Genomic DNA, 22,534 nt, shown 5'->3' with positions numbered 1-22,534 from the left:
TGTGTATATGTTCCATTCAACCTAGTGTAGCTTTTTCATTTATTCAACACAATACTTTTAATTACTAACAATATTACCAAACATAACTTTTTGTTGCTACTAAGTATGCAAAAATTATTCCAAAGTTTGCATCTACTATATTTTACATACTAATTCCTTCTTTGATTGCCATCTTAGTTTTGTTCAAATCTATGGCAATCAATCATAAATTCATTAATTACATAAATAAATCATGAGTAAATAAAAATTAAATGCCTCGGATTATTGTCTTCATTGCACCTCCTTTTTGCTTAGGAATTTCTAAAAAGATAAGCCCCAATGCCAGATGAGCGACTGAACTGAACTGAACTGAATGCCAGAATTGGGGTTGCTAGATCGTGGGGCACATGCATAATTAAGTACTGCCAAAATGTTTCCCGTAAAGGCTGCTCCTGGTTGTACTTCTGTCAGAAGTACTTGAGACTTCTGCTTCAGTGACATTGTTTATGCGTGCCTCTGCTCATCTTCCACTTGATTTTTTTATTCCTGTTCTATTGACTGTTAGGAATTCATTGTCTATTTTAGGTAGTAAAAATTCCTGGTCTGTTTTAGTAATTGAAAAACTATCTATATCTGTTTTCTTTCTTTTTGGTATTCTTCACTGAATAAAAATGACTAATTGCTAATCTTAATGTGTGTTGAGTTGGGCATTTTTAGGAAGTCAGATCCTTTTTTGCATCTATTGAGATAATCACATGAATTTGATGTTTCTTCTTATAATCTAGTAAATTGAATGACAGTTGAATACTGAAATAACTGCACTCCTGAAATAATCTTTGAGAGGCACTAGTCTTTTTATGTGATACTGGATTAGATCATCAAATATTTTGTGATTTGGATGTTTGTATCTTTGTTCACAGGATATACACTGATTGTTAACTGATACATAAATGTGTGCTTAGTCGCAAAATCATGTCCAATTCTTTGCAACCCCATGGACTGTAGCCTGCAGGCTCCTCTTGTCCATGGGGATTGTCCAGGCAAGAATACTTGAGTGGGTTGCCATGCCCTCCTCCAGGGGATCTTCCCAACCCAGGGATCAAACCTAGGTCTCCCATATGGCAAGCAGATTCTTTACTGTCTGAGCCACCAGGGGATAGATAAATAGGTAAACAGAAATATATTTGTATTGCATCCGTCTGACTTCAGGTAATACTGGCCTCTGAAAATGAGTTGGTAAAAATTCCCTCCTTTAGATTGTCTTTAAATAGTTGACAGAATTTACCAGTGAATCCATCATGACCTGGAATACTCTTTGTGAGAATGTTTTATTCAATTTTTAGGTAGATAAAGGGATGGAGATATAAGGATTAAAATACTTTAATAGATGTAGGTTTGTTTTTCTATATTTCCATTTATGTTGACGCTCTATAATTAAGCACATCAGTACTTAAGATAGTTATCTGTTCTTTGTGAACTGATTTTCTTATCATTATGTAATATTTGTTTTTATTTCTGGTAATGCTACTTGTGTTAGAAACTTTACTGGTTAATAATATTGTTTTATATGCTGTTTTGTGCATACTCTTTGCTTGGTATAGCTGTTTCCATTCATCTACTTTAATCTGTTACTTTTAAATACTGTCTCTTGTAAATAATACATAGCTTTTTATTTAGACTGAAATCTTCTGTCTTTTTCTGGAATGCTTAGTCCAGTCTATGTTTATGTGAGAAGACTATTGATATGGTAGTGCTGAAGTGTATGATCTTACTCTTAGCTGTGTACTTGTCACAGCTTTATTCTCCTTCTCCTGACTCATTTTGATTGACCCAAGGATTTTATTTACAAATTTTTATTGAAATATAGTTGACATACTGTATTATGTTAATTTCAGGCGCACTGCATACAGGTGATTTGACATTGCATACATTGTGAAGTAATCACCAGTATAAATCTAGTAACCATGTGTCCTCATACAAATTTATTATAATATTATTTGCCATATTCTTTATGCTGTATACTACAACACTGTGGCTTACTCTTTTTATAACTGGAGATCTGTACCTATTAATCCTCCTCACTTATTTTGCTTCCCACCTCTATCCACTCCTCCAGTAATAACCAATTTGTTCTCTGTCTCTATGAATTTCTTTTCATTTTATTATTATTTTTTTTTTTTGTTTTTCCACATATAGTTGAGATCATACAGTATTGTCTTTATCTGCTTACTGTCTAGATCCTTCCATGTTTTTACAAATAGAAAGATTTCATCATTTCAATGGCTGAGTAAGATTCCATTGTGTATAGTGATCACATTTTCTTTCTCTATTCATTATTGATGGGCACTAAGTTTGTTTTGATATCTTGACTCTTGTAAATAATGCTGAAGTGAACCTTGGTGCATGTCTTTTGGAATTAGTGTTTTGTTTTCTTTCATTATAATAGCAGTGAAAATTGTGGATCAGATGGCCATTCAGTTTTTAGTTTTTTGAGGCAACTCCCCTCTGTTTTCCAAAGTGACTGCATCACTTTATGATTCTACCAACAGTGCACCAGGTTCTCTTTTTTCCACAATCTCACCAATACTTGTTCTTTGTGTTAGTACTTGTTTTAGAATACTATTTCATTTACTTTCTTGTATTGTAGTTTTTGCCTTTTTTATATCTTAGTGACTGATCTAGGCATTATATATCCATCATTAATTATCAAAATCTACCTCCAAGTGACATTAAAACATCTGCATAGCCATATTGTATATTGTTATAGACACAATTCTTTTTTTTATCTTTTAGTTATCATACTTAGTTGACTACATAATTTATTTTCACTGTAATATATAGTATGTAATTGTATGTATGGGATTCCCTGGTGACTCAGACGTTAAAGAATCTGCCTGCAAAGAAGGACACCTGGAGTTCCATCTCTGGGTTGGGAAAATCCCCTGGAGAAGGGAGCAGCTACCTGCTCCAGTATTCTTGCCAGGAGAATTCCATGAGCAGAGGAGCCTGGCAGGCTACAGTCCATGGGGTCGCAAGAGTAGGACATGACTCAGTGACTTTCATTTCACTTCAAGTGTATCTATATTATTGTTTTAAATATTTAAATAGATGGCTAAAAGGAAATATATTTACCTACATGTTATCATTTTTAAGTGGGAATCATTCCATTCTAGATCTAGTTTTCATCTAGTGCCATTTTTCTTCTAATATTATATTAACAAAATTAAAGACAAAAAAACACCTGAACATCACAACAGAGACATTAAAAAAAACAAAAAACAAAAAAACCTTTAAGTAAGCATACACTGATGATACAACTACTGAGCAAACTAAAAATTAAAGGTAACCTCTTCAATTTAATAAAGGGTATTTACAAAAGTTTAGAGATACTGGCAATCATTAATTCTGAAAGACCTTTGCTCTTAAGATTAGAAAAAAAAGCCTGTTGGTTCTCACCATTTCTATTCAGCATCATCCTTGAAGTTCTAGCAAGTATTATCAGAGTAGTAACAGAAAAAATAAAGTCCAGCCAAATAGGGAGGAAAGAATTAAAAAGTGTGTTTTTTGTGTTTCTTTTTCCCTGTCATATGCTCTTGTAAGCAACCTGTTAAAAATATGCTATAACTAATCTAATGTATTTAACAAGTTCATAGATTACAAGATAAATATACAAAGGTCAGTTGTATTACTATATTTTAGTAAAAAAATTTCTCAAAAGGAGAATCCAAAATTAATTCACTTGTTTTTGCAAATCTTTTTTTCTTTTACATTAACTTTTTTAAAATTTTAAAATCAAGTAAATATGCTTCCAAATTTTATTTGTTTTTGGTATGATTTTATTACATTTAGTTATTTAATCTACCTATTCCTCAGTGATGTATAGTACCAATAAAGAAAATCTACTTCACTTGTCATACTATAACTATTACTAGAAGCTTTAAGCTTTATTATAATTTATTAATGATAGATGTATAAACCGAGAAAATAAAAAATATATTAAAGTTTTCAATTCATAGTCAGCCCCAATGGACTATCATACTGAATTATCTTCTTTTTTTCCCTTTGTTTGTGGATGGGTTACTCTTGCCTTTTATTTCTTCTGAATATTTTCAAAATACATGATCTATGATTCAAAAACAATATCAATTTTAATTTTGATTAGAGATGCAGTAAGTATATAAAAATGGAAAATATACGAATAACTTGGCAATGTTTTGTTTCCTACTCAAGAACATGATGGTCTTTTTAAAGGCTCTATGTTTCATACTGAAAATGTATAGAATTATGCAATCTGATTTTAAGGAAGGACAATAAAGCAAATGAATATCTCAAAGGTTTATTTATAGCTAAATACATATACTCTAGAAGAAAAGATTTATTTGGCTCTTAGACTTTGTGAAGATGGGGCCACTGATTTAAAGCCACATCAAAGTGTGCTCACTCTAAGTTACAACAAGGTGACCTCCTTGATCTTAGCAGAAACCTGCAGAGCTTATGTACACTCTTGCCACTTAGAATGTGATCTTCAGACCAGTGGCATCAGTATCACCTAGAAGTTTGTTAGAAACATAGAATCCTGGGCCCATACCTGACATACTGAAGTAGAACCCACAGTTTAACAAGATCCCCAGGTGATTCTTAGGCACTTTAAAGTTTGAGACACAGATGAAGACCACCTATAACTTGTAGCTAGAAAGCAGCTTCAAAGGAGAAACAAACTATGAGGTAGTGGAAATAGTTCTATTTAATATCTGCCAATATTGGTAGATATCCACAAATTCATAAATATCCATTTTTCCTTTACTAATGGCAACATTTATTGAGATTTGCATTTAAGCCCAGATTGCTTTGCCAAATGTCTGCTTAATTGTAGGGCAAGCTTTTTGAATGCAGGGGAATGAGCAATATAAAGCATTCTTTATAAAGATTTGTCCCAAATTTTAAACACAGTGAGATGCTCAGTAGTTATTTTTGAACAAAAGACTGAATGAATGAGTGCTTTAATACAGTAAAATGAATGAAAATATTATGAAAATGAATTCAGATGAAAATACAAGTCTCAACACTTATTTGTTAAGGAAATAGATATCTATGTTATGGTAATATTGTGTTATATGCACTTTATTTCCATAGGATGTGTGAAAAGGAATGTGTTCATTTTTGTTTTCTTTTGTCACATAACATTTTATCACACATCCAGCATCTTAAAAATATAAATTCTTTATCTTACACTGTCCTTAGATCATCGCTGTGTGCATGCTATATGGGTTCTCAGGAGATCAGGGTGCAATTAGGCTGCAATCCATTGCACCCAGGCTGCAGTCTCCTCTGAGGCTCAAAGTCCTCTCCCCAGTTTACTTGTTGGAAGATTTCAGTTCCTTGTTGTGAGATTAAGCCTCTGCTTTCAGGACTTCCCTGGTGATCCAGTAGCTAAGACGCTGTGCTCCCAGTGCAAGGGGACCAGATTTGATCCCTGGTCAGGGAACTAGATCCCACATGCTGCAGCTAAGACTCGGCACAGCCAAATAAATAAAATAAAAATAAATATTTTTAAAAGGCCCCTGCCTTCTTGCTGTGGGTCAGCTGGGAGGTGTTCTCAGCCTGTAGAGGACACTAGCCCTTCTCTGTCATTGATTTGGCCATTTCTACAACACAGAAGCTTGCTTCTTCAAGACCAACAAGGGTTCTATATAATATAGTACTTTCTCTAATTTGACTCTCCCATCACTTGGATCATATAACATAATTTTATCAGAGGAGCAGGCACCCGATCGGTTGAAGCCCATTTGCAGTCAAGGGGAGGAGATCTCTCAATGCATGCGCATCAGTGGAATCTTGGGGAGCATCTTTGGATTCTGCCCACCACAATGCTCCCATATAAAGGGACATGTAAGAGAATACCAGTATTTCCCCTGGCCTCTGTAAAAATCTGGCTCAGACGAGAAGATATTTACAAATCTATTTTGCTGCTTTCAGAAATGATTTTTTTCAATCACACAAATAAAGTTTACTGCATTAAGGAGTCATGTTTTTGCTACAGATGTTTATTTCCCCCAATAAATGTCCATTATTTTGGATACACATTGCAAGGTGTGTAACTGAAGTTTCTTACTTAGGCATTTCTATCTGTCACTCTAGTGTCATTACTTCTCTTAATGTTATCTTCTTTAGGCTGAATAAAATACTAAGTGCTGGTTATATGATGCTTGCTGCTACATGTAATAATGTACTGGTACATGTGTTAGATGTTTAAAGAGTCAAACTCTGAAATATACTAAACCACAAAAAGTCTAATAATTATGAAAGAGCAATGTTATTTTGTGAAAATGCAAACTTAACTGAGAAAGCCATACATTTACTATAGGGCTGGATTATTTTAAAAGGTAACTCTTTTTCTTAGAATTTTATGGTACTGATTATATAAGAATGATACTTGAAAATAATTTGAGAATTTTTTATGCCTTTCTCTGTACTTTTAAAATCAAAAGATGGAAGAACATGAAAACATTATACATTTGCCTTGATTATTACCTTTCAATCAAGTAATAATACGATGCCAAAGCTGTTATGAGCTAGTGCAGATCATGGAAATAAAAGGACAGAATTATAGATGACTACTAAAAATACATTCTATAGGAATTAACCTTGAGACAAGTATAATAAGTATAAAGTAGTTCTCTGTAAAGGTAATGCATTGGGCTTTTTTTTTTTTTTTTTTTTCTGTCTTGGTTCTTACAAACCAATTTTCTTAGGGGATACTAATACTAAATAAATTGTTGTCATTAAAATTTCAGAGACCTGGGTTGAAAATGTGTCTCTGAGGTAACCTTAAATGGTGACTTTAATAACTTCATCTTTCTTCATTATCTTAAAGCCTACAAAAGCAAAAAGTAACCATAATTTCTGTGAATATATTTATAAAATCAAGTCGTTTATGACAAATTAACTCTATTTTTTAAAGGGAACTGTTATTATTGTTTTGATGCCTGATTATAATGTATGGTAAAATACGTTGATTTGGCACTTTTCACTTACACTGTTTTTTTCGGGGTTTCCCACACATGCAGGATGATATAACTTAGTGACTTGGATGTCCCACTGCAGGGTCTAAGATCTCCAAATACACCAAGTGGTTCAATAGGCCTCTCCTCTGTTCTTCTTTTAGAACACAGTTCTGAGGCAAAGTGAGATTGAGCTTGTAGGGGCTTCCAGGTAAATACACAGTCTTGCAGCCCTTCTATAATGTAGTTTCAGAATGATGCAGCTTGCATCTCAATAGCATATTTAAGACCTTGTAAATGATTTTCTTTCTACTTTAGGAATAATATTGATTTTAGTGTCTTAAAATGTAATGCAACCCACACTGTCACTTTATTTATCAGTATCCAAAAGCATATTTCCTATGCTAAATTTAATATTTCATATATCATATGACCAATGATTATTCTGAGCTATCTATCAGTGAGGCTCCACCGTCAGTTGTTCCTGGCAGAAATGGCCATGCTCTAGTAGACTGAATAGAGAGAGCTGAAGACACAGAGAGAGGCATTCAAGGTAGTATCACCTTATGAAGTGTTAGTCACTCAGTCATGTCTGACTCTGTGACCCCAAGGACTGTAACCTGCCAAGTGCCTCCATCCATGGAATTCTCCAGGCAAGAATACTTGAGTGGGTAGCTATTTCCTTCTCCAGGAGATCTTCCTGACCCAGGGATCAAACCCAGGTCTCCTGCATTGCAGGCAAATGCTTTACTGTCTGAGCCTGAGGTACCTGTATTCTTCGTCTCTCTTAGGAAGTGGCTCCCTAAGGAAATTCCCCAAACTTAATTTTAGAAATAGTAAAAGATTGTGTGAAAATTGTATAAATCTTAATTATGTTGAATTGATTAAACAACAACAACAAAAAAGATTGCACAGAAATAAATATATAAGTAGGGTGGAAGACTGAGCTGAAAATGCTATTTAATATGGTGAAAGTATAAATGAGCAATACTGCATTTAATGCTCAATAAACAGTAAATTAGGATGTTCCCTGGTGGGCCAGGCAGTAAAGAATCTGCCTGCAATGCAGGAGATCTGGATTCAATCCCTGGATCGGGAAGATCCCCTGGAGAAGAGAATGGCTACCCACTCTAGTATTCTTGCCTGAAAAATCCCATTGACAAAGAAGCCTGGTGGGCTACATACAGTCCATGGGGTCAAAAAGATTCAGACACGTCTGAGTGTCTAACACTTTCACTTTTATACTCATGAAAGAAAATGTGACTTTGTAGCCCCCTATTAATAGATGGCCTCTTTCTTACTCCTTGAATAGAGGTAGCAATAAGACTTGCTTGGCCAAAGTGACAGTGGCAAAAACGAGGCAAAGAAGACTTGACCATTATTTGTTCATTAAGCTTGTGGTCTGGCTGCTTGTGAAATTCGGATGCCTTGTGAACCAGCCCGGACAAACCTGCTGGAGAACACACAGGAGAGCTCATCTATCCCAGCCTTCACAGACAAGGCACCATAAACCAGCCAACCCAGTCACCATACTCCAGCTGACAGCAGATATCTGAGGAATGGAGCTTGGCTATGAACAACTTCCCAACTGAGACCAATATTGGTGACCTGCAAAATCATGAGTGAAATAAACGGTTGTCCTAAGCCATAAATGTTGGGGTAGTTGATTACACTGGACTAGGTAACCTGATATAGTTCACAAATAAAGATGCAGCCTCCTCAGCACAGAGGTACTGAGCAAGACTGAGTAGGAGAAACAGTACCTGGAAGAATAACACAGGATGTTTGTATGTTTGACAGTAGAAGAAAACTGAGTTCAACTAGATCCTGTCTGATAAGTTCTAGTACCTACATGAAATGCGAGTTTGGGTCTTCTGATAATCAGGTAGTCAGATAGTAAGCTAGATGAAAGTGATAACAGTTTGAAAAGGGAAAGGTGATGGGAAGTTTTGAAAATGCTTAATGTCCTACTGAATTTGGAGAATCTAAAACTGTTAGAGAATTTGTTGTTTAACACAGGCCATTCCCTAGAAGTCATTATACTTTGAAAATCCCAGACAGACTTAAAAGACACATAGTATATATTAATACCTGGCAGAATCTAGAGATTTTATTTCAGCAAATATCATACCCTCAAGCAATTGAATTCAATCAAACGTTGTGTCCAAATTTGTTTCAGAGAAAGAAACTTTTCAAATTACTTCATAAACCAAAAATCGAGCTCCTATCAGTTCTTCCCTGACAATAGCGATCAAATTACCCACATAAAACAGGGAAGAATTTTGAGGGACTATTATTCATTTACACTCTTGAATTGGTTCTGAATTCTTATGGTCTGATAGCTTTAATCTGCAGTTTTTCAAATAAGGCATAACTAGACACTTAACAACCAAATACAACTATACCATACATATGATATTCTAGCAGACATTTTGAATAAGGATTAATGGCCTTCAAACCAACATACATAGATTTGCAATTGACAATAAGAATCTCTTATCTGTAATATACATATTATAACTCACCTTCCTTGGATATAAAAGGAAATGATTTTATAAATCTCAGGCTTCCCTTGCGGCTCAGCTGGTAAAGAATCAGCCTGCAATGTGGGAGACCTGGGTTCAATCCCTGGGTTGGGAAGATTCCCTGGAGAAGGGAAAGGCTACCTACTCCAGTATTCTGGCCTAGAGAATTCCATGGACTGCATAGTCCATGGGGTCATGAAGAGTTGGACATGACTGAGCGACTTTCACTTACTCACTTCTCCTTAAGGACCAACTAACCACTCTTCTCTGACAGCACATGATCAAAACAGGTTTCTTAGACTTCCATTTATTTACAATGCAGGATGTGTAAATTTCTTTAACATTATACCAATTATCTATTTCTTCCGTCCACTCTTTCTTCCTATTTCTCATTATTCCTTCTACTCTTCCTCCTTCCCTTCTTTCCTCCAGGCCTTCTCCAAATTTGATTAATGCTTCCATGGAACTACATGTGATCTTTGGCTAACAGTTCAAGAATAATTAGGTAATGTTACCTATAACTAGTCCTTCTGGGTCATTATTAACCATATTATTCTGTTGTATTTCCTCCATGAAAATTATTATTATTTTTTTAACTTTATAATATTGTATTGGTTTTACCATATATCAACATGAATCTGCCACAGGTATACACATGTTCAAAATTATTTTATTAGTACTTATTTTTGACAATTAGAACAGCATCTGCACAGCATAAACACTAAAGAAGTAGAGCGTATCACTACCTGATCATTTTGATTAGTTTATTTAGTATTTATGAATCTCCTTGAAAACTAAAATAAGAACTGATATGATCAGGGAATTTCTCTGCCTTATTCATTACTGTCCCTTTCACATAAAACAAAGCCTAGGATATATTAGATGCTTAGTAACTATTTGTTGAAGGAATAAATGCCACAAAATGTCTTCCAGACTTATGGAAAAATAAATAAATACGAAATGTAGTACAATCTAAAATGGAAGTATGTTTGAAGAACAGAAGAAAGGATGATAGGGTTTCTCATTTTGGGAAGGAGATAAGTAAAATATTCTTCAAGAGAATCATACATAGAGAGGAAAGATTTGTATAACATATACACATGGGTTCCTTAACTTTGAATGAAATTCCAAAAGCAGATTTCAAGAGTGTTTTGAGTAATAACAATCTCTTTGTAATAAAGACTCTAAACATTCACAATATAGAAAAAACCTACATACTACCATATATGCTGTGGTTTTTTTGTCTTAGTACACTATCATAAAATAATATGGCTTCATAAAATAATAATGTAGCAATTGTCATTTACTGAATTTTTAATATATCTTGGATATTTGTGAAGGGCTTTGCATATGTTATGCAATTAATCTTTACCAGTCCTCAATAGTATAATAACAGTCTTTATTATTATTATTATTATTAAACATTTACTTGTTTTTTCTCAAGCATGACATTTTGTCAAGTCAAGGCCATTTTATTTATTGTTTCCTTTGCCAAGAATACTTTTCTTCCAGATAATCTCATCATTGGCTCCCTCACTTTATTCAAATCTTGGCTCATATATGAGGTTCTTAGCTTTTTCTGTTCAGTTCAGTTCAGTCGCTCAGTCGTTTCCGACTCTTTGCAACCCCATGAATCACAGCACGCCAGGCCTCCCTGTCCATCACCAACTCCCAGAGTTCACTGAGACTCACATCCATCGAATCAGTGATGCCATCCAGCCATCTTATCCTCTGTCTTCCCGTTCTACTCTTGTCCCCAATCCCTCCCAGCATCAGAGTCTTTTCCAATGAGTCAGCTCTTCGCATGAGGTGGCCAAAGTACTGGCGTTTCAGCTTTAGCATCATTCCTTTCAAAGAAATCCCAGGGCTGATCTCCTTCAGAATGGACTGGTTGGATCTCCTTGCAGTCCAAGGGACTCTCAAGAGTCTTCTCCAACACCACAGTTCAAAAGCATTCTTCGGTCATCAATTCTTCGGTGCTCAGCTTTTTTCACAGTCCAACTCTCACATCCATACATGACCACTGGAAAAACCATAGCCTTGACTAGACGGACCTTCGTTGGCAAAGTAATGTCTCTGCTTTTCAATATGCTATCTAGGTTGGTCATAACTTTCCTTACTCCAAGGAGTAAGTGTCTTTTAATTTCATGGCTGCAGTCACCATCTGCAGTGATTTTCGAGCCCCAAAAAATAAAGCCTGACACTGTTTCCCCATCTATTTACCATGAAGTGATGGGACCAGATGCCATGATCTTAGTTTTCTGAATGTTGAGTTTTAAGCCAACTTTTTTACTCTCCTCTTTCACCTTCATCAAGAGGCTTTTTAGTTCCTCTTCACTTTCTGCCATTAAGGGTGGTGTCATCTGCATATCTGATGTTATTGATATTTCTCCCGGCAACCTTGATTCCAGCTTGTGCTTCATCCAGCCCAGTATTTCTCATGAAGTACCCTGCATAGAAGTTAAATAAGCAGGGTGACAATATACAACCTTGACGTACTCCTTTTCCTATTTGGAACCAGTCTGTTGTTCCATGTCTAGTTCTAACTGTTGCTTCCTGACCTGCATACAAATTTCTCAAGAGGCAGGTTAGGTGGTCTGGTATTCCCATCTCTTTTAGAATTTTCCACAGTTTATTGTGATCCACACAGTCAAAGGCTTTGGCATAGTCAATAAAGCAGAAATAGATGTTTTCTGGAAGTTTTTTGCTTTTTCAATGATCCAGCGGAAGTTGGCAATTTGGTCTCTGGTTCCTCTGCCTTTTCTAAAACCAGCTTGAACATCTGGAAGTTCACAGTTCATGTATTGCTGAAGCCTGGCTTGGAGAATTTTGAGTATTACTTTACTAGCGTGTGAGATGAGTGCAATTGTGTGGTAGTTTGACCATTCTTTGGCATTGCCTTTCTTTGGGATTGGAATGAAAACTGACCTTTTCCAGTCCTGTGGCCACTGCTGAGTTTTCCAAATTTGCAGGCATATTGAATGCAGCACTTTCACAGCATCATCTTTCAGGATTTGAAATAGCTCAATTGGAATTCCATCACCTCCACTAGCTTTATTCATAGTAATGCTTTGTAAGGCCCACTTGACTTCACATGCCAGGATGTCTGGCTCTAGGTCAGTGATCACACCATCATTATTATCTTGGTCGTCAAGATCTTTTTTGTACATTTTTTCTGTGTATTCTTGCCACCTCTTCTTAATATCTTCTGCTTCTGTTAGGTCCATACAATTTCTGTCCTTTATCGAGCCCATCTTTGCATGAAATATTCCTTTGGTATCTCTGATTTTCTTGAAGAGATTTCTAGTCTTTCCCATTCTGTTGTTTTCCTCTATTTCTTTGCATTGATCGCTGAAGAAGGCTTTCTTATCTCTTCTTGCTATTCTTTGGAACTCTGCGTTCATATGTTTATATCTTTCCTTTTCTCCTTTGCTTTTCGCTTCTCTTCTTTTCACAGCTATTTGTAAGGCCTCTCCAGACAGCCATTTTGCTTTTTTGCATTTCATGGGGATGGTCTTGATCCCTGTCTCCTGTACAATGTCATGAACCTCAGTCCATAGTTTATCAGGCACTCTATCTATCAGATCTAGGCCCTTAAATCTATTTCTCACTTCCACTGTAAAATCATAAGGGATTTGGTTTAGGTCATACCTGAATGGTCTAGTGGTTTTCCCTACCCCATCCATAACTACATGTCCATTGTTTCTTGTTCTCTCTCTGTTGCATGACAATATCATATAAATTACACTCAGGTTAAAACTTTCTCTGTCCTGTTTGGCTATTTCCTCAGTAGCTAAAGCAGTGAGCTAAAGCAGTTGCTAAAGCCAAATAGTAGATCCTCTGAATATTGGCTGAGTGACTAAATGAAACAAGTAAAGCAAATGGGATTTGGACTCAGGAACTTTGGATTTTTATAATTTCTCTTGACTACCTATTATTGAAGATATTTAGTTATCATCAATCATCTATCAACCTTTATGTCTGTACTCACATTCTCTATATATCTCAATTACAATGAAATTGGTATCTCTCCTGCCATTAATTATGCTTTGAATATCAAATTCTTCTCATTCTCATGGACTTTGCTTAGGTAGTTATCTATTATCCCTGGCAGCATCAAGTAGAATTTTTCTGTCCCTAGACTGAGCGACTTCCCTTTACTTTTCACTTTCATGCATTGGAGAAGGAAATGGCAACCCACTCCAGTGTTCTTGCCTGGAGAATCCCAGGAGCCTGGTGGGCTGCCGTCTATGGGGTCGCACAGAGTCAGACACGACTGAAGTGACTTAGCATAGCATAGCATTGATCATTAGCATCAGCCATCGGCAGCCATAGTCTATCTTCCAAGTTAAAAAAAAAGACTTCAGTGGTTTACCTTATTCCAGTTTTCTAGCCATTTGTTTGATTTCCTTCAAAGAAAAAGTTTTCTCTATAACTCATTTCAATCTGGATATAATCCTATCAGTTCCACTTAAATGTCAAGATAGAGGTCACCAACCATCTTCCTGTTGCCAAACAAATCACTGCTATGTCTTCATTTTTAAGATATTTTTATCTTAGGAATTTGTTTCAGGTAAGCATGATTTCTTTCTTAAAATACTTTAGTGGTTTGGCTGTGATGACACCTCAATTTTCTGAATTCTTTTTTCTCTTATTTAAATGACCACCCTCTGTCAGTATCCATCATTGCTCTCTACATGGCTGAATCGTGGGCTTCTGCTTCTCTTCCATGTGTACTGTCTTTAAAACATATGCATTCCTAAAGTTCTACAATTCTGTGTGATTTCTCCTACATTAATATTTCTAGTACTAAGTTTTCTGGGCTCATGCATTTGCAGTCTTCTTGCCAGAGATAATGGAGCTCTAACAAGCATGTAAAACTAAATACACTTTAAAAATAGTCATTCATCACTGCAATCTTTTTTTTTTTTCTCTTGTCTAATATATTGCTGGAAATGGCACCACCAATCATTCAGTTTTTCAAATTAAAAACTAGTAAAACTTCTTAATTCCTCTTATGTGCTCAACTCCCAAAATTAACACATCAGAGATAACTGAGATTTCTTCCAAAACATATCCTAATGTCTTCCCATTTCTTCTATTCCCATTGATACAACTTCTAGTGCAAATTAGGCACTTGATAGTATACTTACTATATCTAATTATTTCTGTTCAGTTATCCAAATTGTCTAATTCAAGTTATACTTACTTGTTTTTTACTAAGATTAGTTAATTTTATCTATAGAATTTACATATTCTGAGGATAAAGATTATTTCACAGATTTCAGTGATAGGAAGAAATTTCAGCACTCCCCACCACCCCTCCCCCCCAACAATAGCCAGGAAATAGGAAGTTTAAAATCAAGGCCTCTTGCTGTTTCTCCTTTTCCAATGCCAACTTCCTTCTTTTACCCTCCTGCTGACCAAGGATTACTGATTACTGGGCCTCACAAGCCAAGCTTGATTTATTCAAACACAGCCCTCACCCACCTAGATTATATCACCTTAAAAATTTAATGCCCCCAGCAAACTATTTGAAGTATAAAAACCAATTTTTCAAATGATTAGAAAAAATAAATCTAATTGACTCCTCTTAAGTCAGGTGTCCACTAAGTCACTTTGGCTGTAGCCAAGGGTTAAGATGATTTTAATGTTCAGTAGAAAGTGAGAGAGTGTATTCTCTAAAAATGAAATGTTAACAATCTCTCAAAAGGCATGAAGATAACAAAGGGATCAAAAACCAATCTTAAACACTTAAATACCCAATATAATATAAGGGGAGAAATTATAAGAATATAAAGTAAAGAAAAGAATCATCCAGTTGGACAGAAACCTCAAGGATAATCTTAAAGATGTTGTTTCAGTTCAGTTCAGTTCAGTCGCTCAGCCATGTCCAACTCTTTGCAATCCCATGAACTGCAGCATGCCAGGCCTTCCTGTCCATCACCAACTCCTGGAAAGGTGGTAAAGATGATAACATTTAACTGGGGAAAGTTTAATATTGTACAATAAATTATAAAAATAATATTTTATGGGAGAGTATAAAGAAAGTCCTCCAAAATGTACAACAAAAGACAAAAAGGGATCATTCTTCAAATTATTTAAAATAAAGATATTGGAGGCCAAATATATAAATTTACTTACAGATAATTATTTTTTCATATGCTGCTGCTGCTGCTAAGTCACTTCAGTCGTGACCGACTCTGTGCGACCCCATAAACGGCAGCCCACCTGGTTTCCCCATCCCTGGGATGCTCCAGGCAAGAACACTAGAGTGGGTTGCCATTTCCTTCTCTAATGTATGAAAGTGAAAAGTGAAAGTGAAGTCGCTCAGTCGTGTCCGACTCTTTGCCACCCCATGGACTGCAGCCTACCAGGCTTCTCCGCCCATGGGATTTTCCAGGCAAGAGTATTGGAGTGGGGTGCCATCACCTTCTCTGTTTTTCATATGAGAGAGCCACACACAAAAAAAATTTGTATATGCAATAACCAAATTAGAAACCAAGAATATAAGCCAAACAAGAAGTTGCCAAAAACTTAACATCAATCATTTTATGTCATTTGGCATCTGAAGCAAATTGGAAAGGTAGAAAAGCTTGGTAAGTGGATGCCTCATGAGTTGCCAGAAAAATAAAAAAAAATCCTCAGTTTGAAGTGTCATCTTCTCTTATTCTACACAACAAGAAGGAACCATTGCTCAATTGGATTGTGACATGCGACAAAAAGTGGGTTTTATATGACAACCAGAGACTACTAGTTCAGTGGTTGGGGCAAGATAAAGCCCCAGAGCACTTTCCAAAGCCAAACTTTATCGCTTTATTGACTATGCCAGAGTCTTTGACTGTGTGGATCACAACAAACTGTGGGAAATTCCTTAAGAGATGGAAATACCAGACTACCTGCCCTGCCTTTTGAGAAATCTGTATGCAGGTCAGGAAGCAACAGTTAGAATTGGACATGGAACAACAGACTGGTTCCAAATAGGAAAAGGAGTAAATCAAGGCTGTATATTGTCATCCTGCTTATTTAACTTATATGCAAAGTACATCATGCAAAATGCTAAGCAAACACTGGAATCAAGATTGCCAGGAGAAACATCAACAACCTGAGATATGCAGATGACATCACCTTTATGGCAGAAAGTGAAGAAGAACTAATGAGCCTCTTGATGAAAGTGAAAGAGGAGAGTGAGTTGGCTTAAAACTCAGTTTCATAAAACTAACATATGGCATCCAGTCCCATCACTTCATGGCAAATCGATGGGGAAACAATGGAAACAGTGGCTGACTTTATTTTTGGGGGGCCCCAAAATCACTGCAGATGTTGACTGCTGCCATGAAATTAAAAGATGCTTGCTCCTTGGAAGAAAAGTTATGACCAACCTAGATAGCATATTAAAAATCAGAGACATTACTTTGCCAACAAAGGTCCATCTAGTCTAGGCTATGGTTTTTCCAGTAATTATGTATGGATGTGAGAGTTGAACTATAAAGAAAGCTGAGCACTGAAGAATTGATACTTTTGAACTTTGGTGTTGGAGAAGACTCTTGAGAGTCCCTTGGACTGCAAGGAGATCCAACCAGTCCATCCTAAAGAAGATCAGTCCTGAATATGCATCAGAAGGACTGATGCTGAAGCTGAAACTCCAATACTTTGGCCACCTGATGCGAAGAATGACTCATTTGAAAAGACCCTGATGCTAGAAAAGATTGAAGGCAGGAGGAGAAGGGGACGACAAAGGATGAGATGGTTGGATGGCATCATCGACTTGATGGACATGAGTCTGAGTAAGTTTTGGGAGTTGATGATGGGCAGGGAAGCCTGGCGTGCTACAGTCCATGGGGTTGCAAAGAGTTGGATGTGACTGAGTGACTGAACTGAACTGAAAGCCTAATTTGCACCAAAAAAAAAAAAAAAAAAAAAGGTCATGGTCACTGTTTGGTGATCTGAGCCGGTCTGATTCGCTGCAGCTTTCTGAATCCCAGTGAAACCACTACATCTGAGAAGTATGCTCAGCAAATCACTGAGATGCACTGAAAACTGCAATGCCCGCCACTGGCATTTGTTAACAAGAAAGAGCCTAATTCTCCACGACAATGTCTGAGCACATGTCGCACAACCAACACTTCAAAAGCTGAATGATTTGGGCTACAAAGTTTTGCCTTATCCAACATATTCACCTGATTTCTTGGCAACACACTACCACTTCTTCAAGCATCTTGACAATGTTTTGCAGGGAAAATGCTTCCACGGCCAACAGGAGGCAGAAAATGCTTTCCAAGAGTTCCTCGAACCACAGATTTTTATGCTACAGGAATAAACAAACTCATTGGCAAAAAATGTGTTGTTGGTAATGGTGTCTATTTTGATTACTAAGGGTATGTTCGAGCCTAATTATAATGATTTAAAATCCAATAGTCTAAAACCGCAATTACTTTTGCACCAAGCTAATAATATTTCTTATATTATTCCTCAGGGTTTTTTACAATTGGTTATTTTTTTCTTGTTTGCCTCTAATTGTTATGGTTAAGGAGTCCTATAACTTATAGAAATGTAATATTAAGCCATGAAAAGACATGGAGGAAACTTAAATGCATATTGCTAAGTGAAAGAAGCCAATCTGAAAGGCTACGTAACATATGATTTCAGCTATATAACATTTTGGAAAAGGAAAAACTATGGAGAATTTTTAAAAGATCAGTGGTTGCCATGGGTTAGGACAGAGGCAGTGATGAAGAGGCAGAGCACAGAGCATTTTAAGACAGTAAAATTACTGTGTACCATAGTGGACAAAACCTATCATTGTACATTTGTCAAAACCCAAAGAACGTACAACACCAAGAGTGAACCTTAAGATAAACTGTACTTTGAGTGACAGTAATGTGTTGATGTACGTTCACCAGTTATAACAAATACACTAATTCAGTAGAGGTGTTGATAATGGAGGAGGTTATACACACACATGTGGGGACATGGGGAATATAGGAAACCCTTATACCTTCTGCTCAATGTTGATATGAATCTTAAATAGCTCTAGAAAATAAATTTTACTTAAAAATGGAGAGAAAAGTTATAAAAATTATATAATTTATATTTGTTAATGGTCTTAATGGATTTTTTAAAAACTTAATAGCTTTATTTTTCAGATATTTCTTGTTTTTCTGATAAATACATGGACATAATACTAATATACATAAACTATGAAGCAGGCATTCAATGTTAGCAAATATCATTATCATTATTCCTTATTAAAGAGCAAATTCGGAACCAAGGAATTACATATGAAAGGAGAAGCTGTCTGTTAAAATGGTTATAATCACAGATTTTCCAGATGTATCATCCTATATTCATGTTTTTAAGAATCCATTGTGAAAGACTAAAGAATAGAAGGGAATTGGTTCTATAACAATCATAGTGGGAACATAACCCAGGAATTGGCTCTGTGGTTAATCTGACAACATAATCTAAGTTTACCAAATTATTCAATGTGTCAGAAATGGAGAGATGTGAAGTAAGTAAAAATCTGAAGTGGGGATTTGATAACATTGTATTGTTATGGATTTTAATTTAAAATAAGGTAGATCTAATTTTGGCAGGAGGTAAGAAAATGACAGATTAATTTTAGAATTTGGAAATTTAAATTTTTCTTAATAGTTAACGATACTGGATGCTTGGGGCTAGTGCACTGGGACGACCCAGAGGGATGGTATGGGGAGGGAGGAGGGAGGAGGGTTCAGGATGGGGAACACATGTATACCTGTGGCGGATTCATTTTGATATTTGGCAAAACTAATACAATTTTGTAAAGTTTAAAAATAAAATAAAATAAAATAAAATAAAACAAATAAAAAACAAAAAAAAAAACAACTAAAAAAAAATAGTTAACGGAGGCAAATATGCCTTCATATTAATAAACCTGTTAGCTTTAGAATTGATTGAAAAATAAAAGGTTGTCAGTATAATTATAAACACAAGGACATAATGAAGAGTTCCTTAGGGGAAGAAGGACAATGTGTATAAATTATACCGACTATAAACTTTAAAGTACTTTAAAGTAGTCTGTTCATATGAAATTTTTCTCTCTCAAGAAATGAACTGTTCAAACAATGACTTCAGAGTCCAACAATCTGGCATATTCTTAACTATTTGGGAATTAGATCAGAATATAAAATTTTGGCATGCCTAAAAGCATTTGGAAATGGTATCACAGCCTGAAAATCTGGCTACTCATAGGTTATTTGAAACCATATCATAGCTAGGAAATATGGCTTCCTCCAGTACATTTAGAAATTAAATCAGAACATAACAACTTGGCATACCCAAAATGATCTGGGAAAGTTAACGTGGTGGAGTGATTTGGAACAACTTTAAGTATCTGGAAAGCCATCACTGTCCAAAGCTCTATACAGCTCCAGAATCACACATTTCAAAATATGTTCTATGATAACTTTTACAAATGCTCTTGCCATTTTAAGATTCCAAAATTCTATAGATAATTTTGTATATCATATAGTCCATGAGAATCATCATTGTTTAATTTGTGCATCCAGCTAGGGCATTTTTGAAAGTGAAAGGGGCATTGTTATTCTGGGAAAGCAGACAAAATTGAGATTGTTATAAATATGTTTTTTTATTACACTAAATTGAACTTAAAATATAGGCATAATATTAGGACATATGAGCCAAGGACAGACGTCTTACTCAATATTTAGAGTAGCTAGTTAAAAAAAAAGAAAGAAAGAAAGGAACAATTACTATAGGCTTATAATACCAGGGACTCTCTCCACCCCATCCTCTCTCCATAAAGAGTAATGAATAGAGGTAGTGTTGGTATCTAGCATTAATTTGCATCCTGAGTTGCAGACTCTGTTTCTATTTGCCTTACTATACAAATGCTCATGCCAGGAAACTCACCAACTCTACAAGATCATTCGGATTCACATGCTTAGAGTGCCAAGTTGAGAGGAAACAGTTATTTCACTGAAAGATTCTTTTTGGTCTAATTGTTGCTGGGATATAGGTAGCTATTTTGACCCTGCCTTGACCAAGTGCCCATTTCTATAACAAGGGTGCAGAGTACCTTATAGAAAAACACATGATAAGAGGAGCAGACGAAACACAGCTATTAAAGACTTTAATTTCTTTAAAAATGATATGACTCTGTTTAGGTAAACAATTTCTTCTGATTGATGAATAATTTATCATTTTTCTCTTCCTAACATACTGAACTAAACTGGACATACTATTGGAAATAGTTGTTTTAATTATGAAAAATAAAATTAACTATTACAATATTTTCCTCTCTATTACTGAAAATAGTTTTTAAAATATTTGTTTAAAAACTAAAACACTTGTTTTAAGGCTATTAGCACAGAATTCTTATATTTATTCCCATTTCACATTTCAGTTGTCATGTTGAGATAATATATGGGACACTCAAAAGGGAGGGGATACACACACACACATATATATATAAATGACTGATTCCTGCTGTTGTACAGCAGAAAACAAGACATCATTGTAATTAATTATCTGCCAATTAAAAATATAAGGAAGCATATTGCAAAAATGCTAGAGGGTACCATAAATCTTTCACCAAGATTCCCCAATGAGTTGCCCTATTTCCTTAGACTCCTCCAGTCTGTGACAGTTCCTCAGTCTATTGTTGTTTGTTTATTTTTCACACCGTTGCATATTTGGAAATTATTGGTCAGTTATTTTGTAGAAAGTGGATTTTACCAAAAGCAATTATTACTGATGTGACATTTCAAACAGTAGCTTTTGATTTTCTTCACTCATTCTACATTTATTAATTGAAGTCTTTCTGTAAGAAAAAGTTGTCTCTGAGCCCTGCATGCATGCATGCTAAGTTGCTTCAGCCACGTCTGACTCTGTGTGACCTCACGGACTGTAGCCCGCCAGATTCTTTGTCCATTGTGATTCTCCAACCAAGAATACTGTAGTGGATTGCCATGTGCGTCTCCAGAGCTCTATTTATTTGTGATTTCTTTATATAAGTATGGGTCCATGAATATTTGCTTTGCTGCTGCTGCTGCTAAGTCGCTTCAGCCATGTCCGACTCTCTGCGACCCCATAGACGGCAGCCCACCAGGCTCCCCCGTCCCTGGGATTCTCCAGGCAAGAACACTGGAGTGGGTTGCCATTTCCTTCTCCAATGCATGAAAGTGAAAAGTGAAAGTGAAGTCGCTCTGTCGTGCCCGACTCTTAGCAAACCCATGGACTGCAGCCTTCCAGGCTCCTCCGTCCATGGGATTCTCCAGGCAAGAGTAGTGGATCATAATCTCCGGATATGCTAAATATTTCTTTTGTTGTTCAGGTTGTTCCTTCTTTGCTTCCTCTAGCACTGGAATCAACCAACTGTCCAAAAAGCTCTATTTCTTTTCATTGGAAAATGGCATTTAGGAATCGAGATATAGGTGTTAGTCGTGACTGTTGATACTACAGTTTCACTGCTTCTAGCTTAGTAGATGACCTAGGAAATACATACATAAATACATAAGCATAAACACATGTGAACACACATATTTTTTTAATTTTAAATTGATTTATTTATTTTAGCTGTGCTGGGTCTTCGCTGCTTTTTCTCTAGTGTGGGGAGCAGAGGCTAGTCTCCGGTTGTGGCGTGTGGGCTTCCCACTGTGGAGCTTCTCCTGTTGTGGAGCAAGGGCTCTAGGGTGTGTGGGCTTCAGTAGTATGGCTCATTGGCTCAGTAGTTCTGGTTCCCGGCTCTAGATCACAGGCTCAGTAGTTGTGGTGCACAGGCTTAGTTGCTCCTTGGCATGTGGGATCTTCAAGAACCAGGGATCGAACCCACGTCTCCTGCACTGGCTGGCAGCTTCTTTACCCCTGAGCCACCAGGGAACTCTGCAAACCCACGTAATTTTTGTATCTCTCTGTGTAAAAACCAAAATTCAGCAAGTCTTAGATTGTGATAGAAAAGCAGTCACACACACACACACACACACACACATATATATATCTGTATACTCTCTATATTTATATGCATAA

This window comes from Bubalus bubalis, chromosome 13 (genome assembly GCF_019923935.1).
Source record: "Bubalus bubalis isolate 160015118507 breed Murrah chromosome 13, NDDB_SH_1, whole genome shotgun sequence".
Taxonomy (NCBI): domain Eukaryota; kingdom Metazoa; phylum Chordata; class Mammalia; order Artiodactyla; family Bovidae; genus Bubalus; species Bubalus bubalis.
The sequence above is the reverse complement of the archived record's forward strand: the minus strand, read 5'-3'. Positions refer to the sequence as shown.